A 14,992-nucleotide genomic window follows, 5' to 3' on the forward strand; every position below is an offset into this window, starting at 1 on the left:
TTAAAAAACTCGAAATTAAGATCCATAAATTTTCCCAGAAACTAGACTCATATATCTATTTACTAATTTTTTTATAGAATTTTTGGTTTGGCCAATTAGTACAGTTTATTAGTTAAAGTTTCCCATGATTCAGGACTCGACAGCTATGACCCCTGTTCACTACGAATCATTTTTATCTCTGTAAAAAATTCAAATGACTATGCCGTTTGTTTCCATTAAAATTAGACTGAATAAGAAATCTGCACATATAAAGTATGCCTCTTAATTATTTTTTTACAATTTTTAATGAATTTCCAACATCAGAACAGGGGATTCAGAAATCGCTCTAGCCTTGTTTCGCAAAAACTTAAATATCTTATAAAATACCTCTCATTTGCTTATTTCGTTTCTTCCATATGAAAATAGACTCATCAAGCTTCAATTTTATAATTTATTCGTCATCTAATCCTGTCTCTACTATTTTTAATGATTTTTCAAACTCACGTCATTGCTGCTGCAGGATTCTGTTTTATAACAAAGTTCACCCTTTTTATGAATTTTCAAGGACTAGGTAGTACATTAAACATACATGACATATAGACATAGCCGAATTTCCTAGTATCCATAACAGCCCATATTCTACATGAAAATTAGATTATTACCTTCGATTTTACCCCTTTTACAATTAAGTCCCCTTTTTAGGAGTTTTCACATAAAATCAATAGGTACAAGTTGTTAAACACACACTAACACATCATATTCCTTCATTATTCATCAAAATATAATCATGTCACACATGGGTAAATTTTCATACATGCATTCTAGCTCAAAATATTACTAAAAAATGATAGAACATGCTTTCTAGATTTTAAAATCGAAAAGAACATTAAAAATGGGCATGGAAATCACTTACAATCAAGACTTAAAATGTTGAAAACCCTAGCTATGGTGTTAGGAGAATTTCAGCAGCTTGTATGGAGAAGATGAGCAGATTTTTTTGTGTTATTTTTCTTTTTTAATGGCTATATTTACCATTTGACAAAAATGCCCTTAATGCCTTTCTTTATAATCTTTCATGTACAAGCCCATTTTTGTCCAAAATTTTAGAAATTGGTAAATTTGTTATTTAAAGCCTCGTAATTAATATTCCAAATCAATTTCATACTAAAAACTTCTAGAATGTAAGTTTTGCAACTTATTCCATTTAGTCCCTAATTTCAAATTAAGCACTTTACGTATAGAATTTCTTCACGAAATTCTCACACAGTCATGCATTCATATCATAAACCTCAAAATAATTATAAAATAATTATTTCTATCTCGGATTTGTGGTCACAAAACCACTATTCCGATTAGGCCCTAATTCAGGATATTATAAAAAATATGATACATTAGGTTTACGTATAAAAAAGTAGATCATACATTAGTTTTGCATATAAAAAAGTAGATAATACATTAGGTTCACATATAAAAAAGTAGATCATACATTAGTTTTGCAAATGAAAAAGTAGATCATACATTAGTTTTACATATAAAAAACTAGTATAGTTATATTACAATAATAATTCTAAGGAGCTTATGGTGGAGGTGGTGGATGGTATGGTTGGAAGGGGAATGAGGATGTTGCTACCAAGGATGAAAATGATGCAATTGGATTTTGTTCAGCATACTCACGTCGAAGCCACCAAACTCTAACATCTGGATCTAAGTTCAAAAACACTTCTCATTTTACCGGTATTTGGAACATTTTGATGGCAAAACAGTACAGTTCATCTTTTTTTGGAATTTCATCTTCCAAATCACGCAAAGCGTCCATTGCATTTGAAATAGAATATTCAGAGTGAGGAAAAATAATTTCATTCACTGACTTCCTTGGACTAGCCATACTCTCACACAATTTCTCAATATGATTAGCTAATGAAATTCTTGATGATTTTCTACTTGAACTTGATTTTTTTCCTTTGCCGTATACAACCCCAAGTGTTTCCTTTCTTCGATTAGGAGTTTCATGAGAAGGGTTTGATGGTACCTCATTAGGAGGGATATCTTCATTCTTATTGCTATTTTCATCTGAATCACCAAATCCCTCATTAGGTGTATTATCTCCCATAGGAACCCCACTTGGAAGAACACCAGACGAAGGTGCCCATGCATTCTCTCTAGTGGCTACAATGCCACCAAACATTTGCCACATTAAATCATTCAATCGTGGTTCAATTCCTTTCTTCTTAAATCCTTTAAAATCAGGATTTTCCTACATAAAATGTTAAATGTTAAACGTTATACTCAGATTTCTATATTTGTAAATGATTAATTCCAATAAACTTTATGCATTAAAATAATGACAATGTTAACACTAACCTGTATTTTTTCAGCCCACCATTCTTCGGTAGCATCGACCGTCCTTTTAGATGGACACCATCCAATACCTGTAGAGTCCTTAAGCAACTCCCTTCATAACCTCCATTCCTTTTTTAATGTATCCCACTTATTTTTCAATTGAGGTTTTCCATAATTTTTTTGTGTTTTTGTTTGTGTTTTAGTTGTCGGTCTATTACCAGCATTGACTTCATTCACGCAAAGTTCACAAAATATCAATGTCAGCTTGTCATCCCAAACAGCTTTTGTTGCTAAGGTACTATCTCCCTCCACAAATTTTCGTGTCTTTACCATCTATTATTATTTTGAAATCAATAGGGCATTAAATAACACAAGTGTAAGCATGAATCAGTATGTAAGCATAAATCAGTAATACAATAGGGCACTAGGCAGCAAAAATGAAATCAATATGTCCTACTTTGGACAGCATAAATCAGTAAATAAAACAGGGCATTAAATAACAAATAACTTGTGCAGATACATATAACTCCATCAAACAAGTGTAAGCATAAAGAATCTTCCAAAATGAGATACAATTCATGTGTCATGTGTCATGTAGATATGAAAATAAAATAAGAAGAAAGCACAAAAGCCATATTACCGACAAGAAAATTTTACTCAATAGAGCAAAGAACAAGCCATACTTCCAACTATAAATAGTGTTCCTGTTATCCAAAAGTTAGCATACATCCTGTTATTCATGTTTTTTCATGCCTATGGTCTTCAACTGTATGCATTCAATATTACTAATTAACTTTAGAGGCAGTAATTCACCAAAGATGCATTCTTACAATAATTCTGGCTATAACAGAGTAGCTAAGAATTATATCAATGCCATGTAGGTGATCAATTACTTACAGTTCCAAACACAACACCGTCGAAGGCAGTATGATACTCAAAATTTGGAGTTGGAAACTCAGGAGTAGGATAAGCAAAAGTAAAAGGAAGCTCAGGGCAGCTCAAAATGATGTACCTACAACAGAAAAGTAACTCAAGCATTAAGATTACCAATCATATTTAAATTTATTTACGTTATAAACTGAAAAGGCTAACATGTTTAATTGAATTGTGGATGGCAATGAATTATATGTTAAGAGTTCATAGAGAATGATAAATGATAATTGTATTTCGGAGAAGCAAGGGTAAATGATATGAGTATGAATCTAGTAATGGCTAAGTGTGATAGCCGAATGTGCTATGAATTAATATAAGTGAATGGTAACTTAAATATATTGTATCATGTAATGACCGAATGCATTATGAAATTGGATATTAGTCAATGCTATAAAGTGAATGAAATTACTATGTGTGATATTCAGGCTAAGAGCCTAGCAGGCTAGTTGCCGTTGAAATGAATTCGGGTTAAATCTAGCAGGCTAAGTGCCGTGGAATTATTCCGAGCATGATATTAATGATATACCTACAAGGTAGTGATATACCTAAAGGTATGAAAACAATAGGAATGCAAACAACCTAGCATGCTCAATAATAATCTCAGTGGAGATATACCAAAATTTTCTAGTTCAGTCAAATTTGTTTATACAGGGAATAGCTTACTTCAAAACAAAAATGAAATGAAAATTTGCTCAAATAATTTAAAAGAAATCAGAAATAAAGTAAATTATGCTAAATTAAAGCAAGATAGGATCATGAATTAGTAATGTCTATCACAGAACTCAGATCAAAAGAAATTATTAAGCTGAAACCTATAAAAAAACACTAAAGAGTTTTCCAAACTCAGATCAAACTCAGATCAAAAGACATTATTGAGCTGAAACTTATAAAAAAGCAGTAAAGAGTTTTCCGAACTCAGATCAAACTCAGATCAAAAGACATTATTGAGCTGAAACCTATAAAAAAGCATTAATATATACACAAGTATATACGTAGGTTCCATATTTCATATTCTCCATAGACTGGTAATATTCAAATACAAATAGTCATGGCATGGTTGAATCTAGATTTTTTTTTTAAATCAAACTTCATATAGCAAAGACTTACTTGGACTCTTTCTTCCAGGTAGTTGATACCTTGGTTGTTTCACAATGTTCTTCAAGGATTTATGATCACTCTTATTCATACGTTTAAGAGAAGGAAAATAAAACAAGATCAGTTTTAGACACACTGTACAGAAAATACTACTAGAGAAGCAGAACCACTAAGAAACATTCCATGATAGATAAAATTACCTGATTATCCATCTCCAGCTTGCGTTGCACACCTGCAATAATTAATGATAATTAGAAATCCACTATGTATGATCATCTAGGAAGTAAACAGCACAATAAACAAGGGTAAAAACTAGATCAAGCTCTCCATAGCAAATATCATTAGTAAACTATTTAAACATTAGTACATATTCTACAATCTATCACATATGATTGTGCCCATAGATGCATTTGACTTCAGAGAAAGATTGCCAGTGAGCCCTGCATTCGGTAGAACCCCAGAAAACCTCCTAGCTGATTACTGCTCCAATTTTTGTCTCACCTCAACTACAAGCATGCAAATTAGAGATTAGCCATATAATAACCAAATAACAAAACCCCTCCAGAATAAAGGACAAAAATGGCTGTATATTAGAACAAACCAGGTGGAAGAGTTCTAGAAACAGGTGCTCTAGGACGTACAGAGGGTGGAACATAAATGCAACTCTGCACATCATAAGGAAGCCTAATGGTAAAGCACTTGCTACAACATAAATGTCATTTGACCTCATAAACGAACAAATAGAAACATTATTAACACAAAAAAAAACTACCTGAAAGAAAGGATATTGAAGGGCCTCAGCAGCAGTTGGCCTTCTGCAAGGATCCAACGAACAGAGAGACTAATCTGGCCATGAATCTTCAGTTGGAGTGCCTACTACACTGCAAATTTTTTAAATTTCATCTGCTTCACTGCACACATAATAGTAATGAAGGGTTAGCATCAATCCTGTGACTAACCAGGAAAATATCTAATATTGCCACTAATTAGAAAAACATAATTGAATATCATCTAATAACTACAAAAATGCATGGTAATGTATGGTCTCGAGAAGAAACAGAGAATATGGGAATGAAAAGAAATTACTTACAGAGAGCTTCAAGAAGAAACTGAAAGACTTTGCGCTTCATAGGCTTGTCGATTGTCGGAGGAGTTGAATAGCTTTCGCAGTTATCTGTCAATGAATTTGGTTGTTTTCTTCCCAAATCTGAAAACAAATAAGATTGGGGAAGAACTTATGCCAAAATTTTAAGGATAAAATGGTAAAATGATATAAATAAAAGTATGGGTATTTTCCCAGTTGCCTTTAACTGCTGCTCTTTGCTTCAGTCTCGTTTCACTGTTGCAGTGAGATTGAATTTCTTTTTCACTGCACTGGACTGGTGAACCAAGGAGCAGACTAGTGAGGTTGAGTACCCCAACTGTACTTCACTGGTGAAAAAAGCTCATCCAAAGGCAGCTTAAAACTAAAGGCATAGTTGGACGACTATTTTTATAGTTTACCCTAAAAACTATTCTTATTTTAGTCACTCCTTAATCAAATGTTATTATACACTCGTTTAAGTCACTTAATTTTAATAAATTTTCATTTTGATCACATATTTAATTTTAAAATTAATTTTATATTTTCATAAAAAAAATCTAGGTTTTCATAAGGGATGGTGTTATTTAACTACGAATATGAAATCTAAGTTTTCCTTATAACTCAGCCCATTGTAAAAGCTCAAAGTTTTTCTCTGTAAAAACTCATGTAATTCATTGAAAACCCCAAAATTTTCCCTTATTATTGAAAAAGAAAACTAAATTTAAATAAGAGAGAAATGGGAATAAAAAAGATAAAATATTTTTCCAGTAAAAATTTAAGTTTCCTTATAAAAAAAACCTAAGCAATTCCTTGTAAAATCTAAATTTTTTCGTTTTATGAGAAAAAAAAACTAAAATTAATAATAGAAAATGAAAGAAATTAACTAATATTAAAATGATAAAAATAAATTTTCTTGTAAAGACATAAGTTTTTCCTATAAAACCCAATTAATTTATTGTAAAATTCTAAAATTTCCCATTTTATTGGGAAAAAATTAAAACTAATTTTACAAAAGAAAATAAATAAATAAATAAATAAAATTAAAAAGATAAATGATTTTTCTATGTATAAACCTAAGTTTTCCTCTGTACACCAAAGTTTTTCTTTTTACTAAAAAAACTAAAATTAATTTTAAAAAGAATTAAAAAGATAAAATAAGTGATCAAAATGAAAATTTATTGAAGTTGGTTGACCAATTGTGTAGTTTATCTTTTAAAGCACCAATAAAAACACCTCATTATCATTTAATATTTTCATATAAACTATTACTAAAAATTCTTTCATATGCATATGCATATGCGTGTGGAATTCATGTATGTAATATATAGGTGCATGTTTGCAAATAAAATTCAAGAAAAAATGAAATATATAATTTGAAACTAATAATAATAACATGATACAGAAATGGATCGAGTAATCTCCTCTTTTATCCAAGAAAAAGTATTTTTAGTTTGCATGGTCCAATCATTGATCTCGAAAATTTCTACAATAAAATTAGGTAGGTCACTAGTATAATTCCCTAGCCACGATTCTCTCGAAAGTACCTGCTCTTTTATTAACAAAGCCTAAAACTATCTATTGCCCCTCCCTCACCCTTAAATAGGAGGATAATGCGCTTCAACGCATTAGAACCCATATTCTCTTACATTAGAAACAATGTTAATGCCAATCAAACTAATACTCAATCGACATGTGATTATGAATCTTAAATGCACTTAATTTGCTTTGTAGCTCGTGTTGTTATTTTCCTATAACATGTTGAAATGTCATCATGTTAAGTCGCATTATTTAACGTATTGTCAAAATGTTATCATGTTGGCAAAAGAAAAAATCAACATTAAAAACATATTTATAAAATACTTATTTAACAATTAAATCATGGAAAGAGTGGGTAGCTCACTTAAAAAGTTTATGTAATAGCATTAAAATTTACAAAATAATTAAAATAAAATTTTAGTTGCAGTGGTAAATATAAAGTTTTGTAAATGCTAGTGACACGATTTTAAATCTCATTATTGAATTTTTATTGGTTTTATTCAAAACATAAAATAAAATAAAATCAAGAGTATCATTGTAATAATATAACTTATTTAAAGTATGTAATATTATTTTGGTAATTTCATTGACTGAGTTATATCAAGTTGATTCGTAACACCAACTCAGCTACACATTTAAATAATAATATAAATAGTCATGTTTAAAGTCTTGTACTAATTCAATTTTGATAAATTATTTAACTTTTTAAAATAAATATATAATCAAATAATCTTTTGAATGTCGACGATTTTTTTAAATTTTTTATACAATACTTATTTCTACCCTTAACTCTTCAAACCTATAAAATGAAGGAAAAGTGCATTTAAAATTATTCGAACTCACGTTTTTTATTATTATAATAATAATGGTATCAACTAAACTAACACATGATCAATTTTTTTTTAAATGTGAAACATATTCTTAATATTTTATATTGTATTTACTATATGAAAACTACATTAATAGTCATCCAACAATAGTTTTTTTTCATCCGATTACAAAAAATTATAAAATAGTCATTCAACTATTAGTAAATTTCCTTTTTGGTCACCTAATTATGAAAAGTTATAAAATAATCACTCAACTATTCAATTTTGTATTTTTTGATCACCCGGCTATATTGAATTTTTTGGTATTTTCATTATTACATTAACCAATCAGTGACCAGAAAAGACAAAAATAAATAGTTGAATGATTATTTTGATATTTTTTATAGTTGAATGATAAAAAAAAACATTTACTAATTGTTGAACGATCATTTTATAATTTATTATAATGAGGTAAAAAAAATCATAGTTGAGTGGTTTCTACCCTAATTTACTATTTACTATGTCAAGTCTTCTACTTGTTAGAGAAGTGAAAAAAGAGAAGAAAAAGGAAAACCAAACACTTGGAGCTTTATTAGGAAAACAAATAAACAAACAGTTGTATGGTGAATAATTGAGGCGGTGTTAATGGCCCTTTTGCATGTTCCCAATTCAATTCAACCTTTGGTAAAGCTTCTCATGATTATGGCCTTTTTTTTTCCTTTCTATTTTGTATCTTTGCTTTTATTACCCCACTCCATTATTTTATGGGTAATTTTATAGGAATCGACTTCTATTGTTTAAATTTATTTATTTTTCAGAATTAGGTGTTAAAAGTGATTGACTTAATTCATTCCATCGATTCGTTTGATTTGATTATATAAATTATTAAAATAAAAAATTATTAAAATTTCAATTCAATCAATATTATATTTGATTCAATCATTTAATACAGGTTACCAAATTAATACTTTTTCTGATTTAATCTAATAATCTAATACAATTCAAACAATCTTGATTTTGCCTAAAAAGGATGATCCCGGTTAAGACTTAAGAAGAAAAAGTGAAGCAATAACACTTATGATAGTGAGAGAGGAAATGGTGATTGAGGCTAAGTTCAATCAGACGTACACAAATTCGTGATAATTCAGTTCAATTTGGTTCTTATTTTTTTATATACTAATTATGAGTTTGGTTCTTTATGATTTTTAGATCTTATTTAGCAAAGTTTCAAAGTTTTTTTATAAATATTTAAAAAACATATTTTTCAAGTTAATAAAAATAATTATTATATAATATTTTTGAAAATATTTTTACAATAATTTTTAATTAATTTCACTATTTTAAATATAAAATATTTATTTTTTACATCATAAAATATTATTCTCTCAAATCGAATTATGGCATGTAAATTGAGTTGAGATACTATTTAATATTTTTAATTCCTTATTTAAATGTAGATGGTTTATTCATTAATTTTCAAGATCAAAGTCGTAAATGATAATTAATTAATATATGATAATATAAGATTTATGCTTATGTATATGAATTAGATTTAATATTTTATATATTCAAAAAGTAAATTTTGTGATATTTTTTAATGTTAAAAATTAAAAATTATAAAATGAATAAAAAATTTCCAGTAATTATATAAAAGAAAATAGGTGTCTTAGGTAAGGGGATGACAACCATATTTAATGGACCCAAAGATTTATTATGAGTACTTTTGTTTCATATATCATAAATGGAAATATTAGTATACTTTTCTAAGGGTTGGGCTGCTCGAAAATATATTTGAAAAGTGAGAGGGTTTAAATAAAAATATAAGCTTAAAAAATTAAATCTGTTTTCTAAATAGATCAGGCATTGGGCAATATTTTTTTGGCCAGGTACGTAAATCCTTAGTATTTTGCTATTGTAAAACTTTTGTTTTATTGTTTATTTTGCTACTATTTTAATATAAAAACTTTTAAATGTATTTTCAATTTGCTGAAAATCATCTGTTTTATGTTATTAGTGCATTTGTTCTTATATTTTTAATTTTTTATATTATAAAATAAATTTTTTGATTGGGTTTAGATAAAAATTTAAGTCCGTTTTGTGAACTAGACCAAATCCAAACTTATCCATCGGACTTGAAATTCTACTAAAACACGAAAAGACGTTTGAACCCTCTAAAACTACCTATCCCTAATTAATCCATTATTTAATTCTCAATTTTACTTTGATTTTTTTGCATACCAACCTTTCTAATTGTCAAACAACCAAATATGCTACGATGTCTTTTCAAATGAACTTTAACTTCTTGTAGTTAATATTTTAATTGATGTTTTAATAAATTTATATTTTTTTTCCTGTGTTTGACTAATGTGAATCAACATATATATATGTGTGTTGTTTTTGGTGATTAGTTAAAAAAAATATAATTAAAAATGTATCAAGAACTAAATATTTCATGATTTATCTTCATATTAGTTTGTTGTATAATAATATAGTAAAGATATGATATAATTAGAATTAATTATGTTTTTAGCTTTGTTCGTGCAATAGAATAAATATGATTTAAAAATTATTATGCCTTTGTTATCATTCTATCTAACTCAAACTTTAATTAATGTGCTTTTAAGAAGTAAAAATTATAACAAACAATAATTATTAAAAATATGATTGGATTGATAATTAAAATATATAATATTTTAGAATCTCGTGTATTGACCTGATGGTTAAGATGTTCATTGCCTCAAGTGTGACTTGAGTTCAAGTTGTACTAGTTACGTTGATGTTAGGGCTTTATCTTTCTCTTATAATTCACCAATATATGTCGATTGAACTAATAATTTAATCGATTTAATTGATGATATATAAATTTAAAGTAGATAAATTTTATTTAATTATAATTAAATGGATTGAATTCAGAAATCTAAATCTTTTATATGAAGGAACCCATGTTGCTTCTTGGGCTTCATTTTCTATATACTATTTGAACCATAAAAGGCTAGTCCAATTTCACTCCATTGAAAAAGTGTTATTTATTTCAATAAACCTCTAGAAAACCCAGCGGCGACCACCAGTTGCCGGATCCGAATCTTCCTTTGCATAAAATTCAGCGTAAGTTTTCTTTTCATTAATTGTATATTTATTTCTTTGTTTATATATTGTTCCTCTTCTTTTTCTATCTATTCCTTGATTCCTAGAAGAAGAAGGTTTTAGTATACGTAGGAAACCAACGAAAAGGGCAAAAAAAACGTGTTTTCGAGGCAAAAAGCTTGTATTATAAGAACAAAGATTCAAATTTTACCCTTTCAAAGTATTAATTTGATTGATTATTGTTTTTATCTATCTGGGTTTTTCTTGTTCTGTAGAATTATGGCTGCTTTTTTTTTTTTGAATTTGGACTAAACTGATAGGGGAGAAAATTTTATTTCATGTTCATGGTATTTGTTTTCTTTTGGATGGTGGAAAGCTAAAAGGTAAAGAAATAAAATGGTGCAATATAGATTTGTTCTTGACTTATTTTTTAGAATAAATGGATATGAGGGTATGTGACTGCAGCTGAAGATCTTTGGCCTTTGTTTTGGAGTTTGGATCCTGGAAAATGTTATTTAGCTTTAGGTGAAGATGAAATTATATACCATCACTCGATAGCAATGTTGAAATGCTTAGATACAAAGAGGAAAACTTGCATTTTAATTTCAGTTACTCATTGTTATGTACTTCTAAATTACTCAAGGAATAAATTACACAAATTTGATTTGCTTTGGAACTGTTACTTTGCTGGTCTTTTATGTTATTAGTATTAGTGTTCAGTCGAATTGTATGATCGACCTAGTGGTCATCAGATACACTGCTTCAGAGAATTGGTTTAGTTTCAGGTTCTTATATTTTGCTTTCATTATATAACAAATCGATACTTATGTTTTAAGTCTTTGTGAAGTTTATTTGACATGTAAGAGAGAATGTTGGAGAAGCATAAAATGGTATTTCTATTTTGAACATTTCAAGCTTTCTTTTTTGGGTGATAATACCCCGGTACCAATATTATTCACTTGACCAGCTGTTTTCAGTATTTTTATACACAAACCTGTCATTTCTACCCAATGCATACATTACTTAAAACTCTTCATTTTTGTTAAGGTATATATGTCCGACACTCATGTTTGATACATATTTGGATGTAGGTATCCACCAACATGTGAAAAAAACTTAGAAAAATTGAGCATGCTCTTGTTGGATATATACCCATATACTATACTTATTCCCGAGTCCAAGTAATATAGCCTGGTGCAGTTATAGTCATGCTAGATAGGCTATTGTTATGTTGGTTGTGCTTTTGCTTTCACAATATTGATTAATTGGACAGCGTACAATATAAATTTGCAGATGCTTTGGTACTTGAATGGCCAAAAAGGAAAAATAATTGACATTAGCTGCAGTTTGTTGTTGTAATATGATTCCTCATTCCTGTTATCACGGCCAATATTGATTTTCTTCGACTTTGTGATGAAATTTCTTCATTTTCCTTGCGCATTAAACTTTGATTCTGTTTCAAAGTACCTTGGAATCACTTACTTCCGGAGAAAATGGGTGGGTTGCCTACACAAAATACATCTACGTTAGCTTTGCCCGGCTTGCAGCAAAATCAGGAATCAGCAAAACCAACAACCGGTGCAGAATCAAAGCCAAAGAAGAAAATTTGCTGCGCTTGCCCCAAGACAAAGAAGCTCAGAGATGAATGCATTGTACAGCACGGTGAAGAAGCTTGTGCAAAATGGATAGAAGCTCCTCGTATATGCCTTCGTGCAGAGGGCTTCAATGTTTGAGATTTGATACACAAAGTTTATAGAGTGAAAACATTTAGTTACAAAACCATTTACACATATTATTTGAAAAATCTAAGAAATAAAGGACAGATACATTTTCTTGCCCTATTGATGTTGGATTCATCCCAACTGTTAAATTTTCATGTATTTTCCTTTGTTATGAGGCTGTTTAGCCTTATCTAATCTCTTGGAACAGCCACAATACTTTCATTTGTAACTGGTTTGAGTTCAGACATTAATGGTGATAAAAATGCTTCATGTATATATGTTTCATCGTAGAGACAGAGATATATATAGTAAGGATACTTCATTAACCAGATAAGGCCATAAGCATAGCCATTACATCATAGTAAAGGATACAAAGGTTAACTGACAGATATAAGTCACCACACAAACTACAACAGACAAATTATTCAACCTTAAATTCATTATTTAGATCCCTATATATGCCATGACCTGAAGCATGACCATTGTATGTTGGCTTAGTGGCCACAGGTGCAGTCTGTGCAGCTGCAGCCAGTACCGCACTTGCACTTGCCATCGTTCTCAGCTGGAGCATCCATCACAGCAGTGTTGATGTAGCTGCAATTAGAACAACAGAACAGATTATATAATTAACATATCATTTCCCATATTTAAGTTTCTTGATTCTCCGATTATAATTAGGATCCATATAGCCTCTATTTTTCCAAAAGCATATATCATCCTCTAAATATTTGAGAAACTTGTATCTTGACACGTATAAACCAACATCCAACCGTCAACCCGAGCTCGAGTAACATAGTTATGGATGGTTCATATATAAAATTTGCAGATGTTAGAGATTCAGAGTGCTTGAAAAGCCAAAGTATATACCTCTTCTCAGTCTCAATGATCATGGTGTTGCTGTTTCCCTTCCTGTAGGCATAGAAAAAGCACCAAAAAAAGGCCTTAGTTTTAATACCACACAACTTTGACATACAATAAACATGAAAAAAACAATATAACATACACAACAAGACATTGTTTCAGCTCGTTTAAGACATAGTTTCAAGCAACAACACAAGGGTAAAGGTAAGAGCATCATGGATTACTTACGTGCATTGGCTGCGGTCAGCGCAGTCACAGTTGCCGCACCTGTCAGACATGGTGAATGTGGGAAGTTTTTTGAAAGTGAGAACTTGGGGTTTTTGAGTTTGTAACTTGTGTTAAGGTAGCTTATAAGATTGCAATGGAATGGGTTTAAGAGCATGGTGATGTATTTATAGATGGTGAAATGGGGGCAGTGCAGAGGGAGGAATAGGATTAGTGGATATGTAAGTAAGGCCCACATAGGCATGAGAAAAGCACACGCCTCTCGGGGAAAAGGCATAAGGAATCTTCATAATGGAGGGCTTGGCTTCCTATCCTCCCCTCATGTCCATCTCATTTCCCTTTCTTTCTTTTATATGTATTATCTCCTTTAATTCAGTTTAGGTTAAATTAAAAATTGTTAGGTGAAGGTCAATGAATTCTTGGTAGATCTATTCTTGGCTAAGGTCCAAAATTTTGAAATCTCGAGTTTGTATCCCACTATTGAGAATTGGGATGTGTGGATCTTCTTCTCACAGTTTTTGTGTATATGTTTTATGTGGATTTTATAAGATTATTTTTAAATTAGTTCAATTTTTGTTTGATTCTTCTTAAACTACATTATAATTGATTGGTCATATATTTATACTTTTGTTATGGTTATAACTTGTACATGTTTTGTACTTGTACTTGTGAAACTTTCAAAAAAAATTGTTAGGTGAAGCTGAAAAGATTTTCAGAGACCAAAGAATATTTACACTATTATTTAAAGCTTTGATTGAGTTTATGTTACCCATTAACTTGGTCTCAATTCAGTTATGAAATTATCAAAAATTCATTATTATTATTATTTTTATATATACAATCAAGAAAAATACATGTACATGATGAGATTTGAACCCAAAACATTTGAATTTGTAACATAAAGTTTTTTATTTCCATTGGATGTATATATAAATGTTTAAAGTAAAAAAATTATAAAATATATTTTATTTTATTTTTTTGGTGAACTACAAGTGGAGAACAAAACCCTAACAGCAATGCGATTAGCGCGACCATTATAAGAATATTTAAAAAAATTAAGTGTTATGAGTTAGATCGACTTTGGCTAACAATTCTTTTTCCTCTCAATCTTGATTTAATTCGATGATGAACAATCTAAGTGTAAGAAATATTAAATTTAATATTATTATTGCAAATAATATATAATTTTTTCATAATAAAATATGAATTTTAAAGTTTTATAGTTAATTAAAAGATCTATAATATTAGTAAAAATCAAACTAAAAACTTTTGGAGGTCAAACATAATTTACTATTTTTGGATGATTGTTTAAAGAACTAAAATCT

At 29.5% G+C, this 14,992-nt stretch overlaps 2 long non-coding RNA genes across 3 annotated transcripts; one reads left to right on the top strand and one right to left on the bottom strand.

Moving 5' to 3' along the window:
* Positions 1 to 1,415: 1,415 nt before the first annotated feature.
* On the bottom strand, positions 1,416 to 5,606 carry LOC107902638 (uncharacterized). 2 transcript variants are annotated; one of them, XR_005904580.1, is made up of 9 exons: positions 5,438 to 5,605; positions 5,120 to 5,258; positions 4,949 to 5,012; positions 4,715 to 4,853; positions 4,548 to 4,579; positions 4,360 to 4,429; positions 3,217 to 3,331; positions 2,341 to 2,652; positions 1,416 to 2,233 (listed from the first exon to the last, which is right to left on the bottom strand). It is a non-coding gene; the product is annotated as an uncharacterized lncRNA (long non-coding RNA). The 2 variants fall into 2 exon arrangements; XR_001685616.2 differs by having other exon boundaries at positions 4,548 to 4,853; positions 5,438 to 5,606.
* Positions 5,607 to 10,767: 5,161 nt separating this feature from the next.
* On the top strand, positions 10,768 to 12,855 carry LOC107902645 (uncharacterized). The gene is made up of 2 exons (XR_005904581.1): positions 10,768 to 10,881; positions 12,154 to 12,855. It is a non-coding gene; the product is annotated as an uncharacterized lncRNA (long non-coding RNA).
* The last annotated feature ends 2,137 nt before the right edge of the window (positions 12,856 to 14,992 follow it).

Source organism: Gossypium hirsutum, chromosome A11 (assembly GCF_007990345.1).
Source record: "Gossypium hirsutum isolate 1008001.06 chromosome A11, Gossypium_hirsutum_v2.1, whole genome shotgun sequence".
NCBI lineage: Eukaryota > Viridiplantae > Streptophyta > Magnoliopsida > Malvales > Malvaceae > Gossypium > Gossypium hirsutum.